Here is a 2267-nt window from a genome sequence, read left to right as displayed (position 1 = left end):
ATTTTAAAAATCATGGAAACAAATGAAAATGAAAACACAATTGTTCAAAATCTTTGGGAAACAGTAAAGGCAGTCCTGAGAGGAAAGTATATAGCAATACAAACCTTTCTCAAGAAACAATAAAGGTCTCAAGTACACAACCTAACCCTACACCTAAAGGAGCTGGAGAAAGAACAGCAAAGAAAGCCTAAACCCAGTGGGAGAAGAGGAATAATAAAGATCAGAGTGTAAATCCACAAAACTAGGAGCTGGTTCTTTGAAAGAATTAATAAGATTGATAGACTCCTGGCCAGACTTATCAGAAAGAAAAGACAAAGGACCAAAATTAATAAGATCATGAATGAAAGAACTGAATTAAAGAGAGCACAACAAACACCAAAGAAACACAAATAATTATAAGAACATATTAGGAGCAATGATACACCAGCAAATTTGACAATCTGGAAGAAATAGATGCATTCCTAGAGACGTACAAATACCAAAACTGAGCCAGGAAGAAGTAGAAAACCTGAACAGACCCATAACCAGTAAGGAGATTGAAACAGTCATCAAAAATCTCCCAACAAACAAAAGCCCTGGGCTAGACAGATTCCCAGGGGAATTCTCCCAAACATTTAAAGAAGAATTAATACCTATTCTTCTGAAACTACTCCAAAAAATAAAAATGGAAGGAAACTTCCAAATTCATTTTATAAGGCCAGCATTATCTTGATCCCCAAATCAGACAAAGACCCTATAAAAAATGAGAATTATATACCAATATCACTGATGAACATGGATGCAAAAATTCTCACCAAAATACTAGCCAATAAGATCCAACAGTACATTAAAAAGATTATTCACCACGACCAAGAGGAATTCATTCCTGGGCTGCACATTTCATTCAACATCTACAAATCAATCAATGCGATACAATACATTAATAAAAGAAAGAATAAGAAACATAGGATACTCTCAATAGATGCTGAAAAAGCATTTGGCAAAGTACAGCATACTTTCTTGATCAAAACTCTTCACAGTGTAGGGACAGAGGGTATGTACCTCAATCTCATCAAAGCCATCTATGAAAAACCTGCAGCAAATATCATTTTCAATGGGGAAAAACTGAGAGCTTTTCCCCTCAGGTTAGGAACACAGCAGGGCTGTCCACTATCACCACTGCTATTTAACATAGTGCTAGAAGTCTTAGCCTCAGCAATCAGACAACAAAAAGAAATAAAAGGAATCTGAATTGGCAAAGAAGTCAAACTCTCACTCTTTGCAGATGATATGATGCTTTTTGTGGAAAACCCAAAAGACTCCACTCCAAAATCGCTAGAACTCATACAGGAATTCAGTAGTGTTAAGATATAAAAGCAATGCACAGAAATCAGTTGCATTTCCCTACACCAAAAGTAAGACAGAAGAAAGAGAAATTAAGGAGTTGATCCCACTTACAATGGCACTCAAAACCATAAGATACCTAGGAATAAACCTAACCACAGAGGTAAAGAATCTGTACTCAGAAAACTATAAAGTACTCATGAAAGAAATTGAAGAAGACACAAAGAAATGGAAAAACGTTCCATGCTCATGGATTGGAAGAACAAATATTGTGAAAATGTCTATGTTACCTAGAGCAACCTACACATTTACTGCAATCCTTATCAAAATACCACCAACTTTTTTCAAAGAAGTGGAACAAATATTCCTAAAATATATATGGAACCAGAAAAGACCCTGAATAGCCAGAGGAATGTTGAAAAAGAAAGCCAAAGTTGGTGGCATCACAATTCCAGACTTCAAACTCTATTACAAAGCTGTCACCATCAAGAGAGTATGGTACTGGCACAAAAACAGACATATAGATCAATGGAACAGAATAGAGGATCCAGAAATGGACCCTCAACTCTATGGTCAACTAATCTTTGACAAAGCAGGAAAAAAGTCTCTTCAACAAATGGTGTTGGGAAAATTGGACATCCACATTGAGAAGAATGAAAATGGGCCATTTCCTTACACCACACACAAAAATAGACTCAAAGTGAATGAAAGACCCCAATGTGAGATCAGAATCCATCCAAATCCTTGAGGAGAACACAGGCAGCAGCCTCTTCGACCTCAGCCGCAGCAACTTCTTCCTAGAAACATCACCAAAGGCAAGGGAAGCAAGGGCAAAAATGAACTATTGGGACTTCATCAAGATCAAAACTTTTGCAGAGCAAAGAAAATAGTCAACAAAACCAAAAGACAACTGACAGAATGGGATGGGATATTTGCAAATGACA

This window comes from Mustela putorius, unplaced genomic scaffold, assembly GCF_011764305.1.
Source record: "Mustela putorius furo isolate JIRA1106 unplaced genomic scaffold, ASM1176430v1.1 tig00003987_pilon_pilon_pilon, whole genome shotgun sequence".
In the NCBI taxonomy this organism is placed as follows: domain Eukaryota; kingdom Metazoa; phylum Chordata; class Mammalia; order Carnivora; family Mustelidae; genus Mustela; species Mustela putorius.
This window is presented reverse-complemented; position numbering follows the sequence as displayed.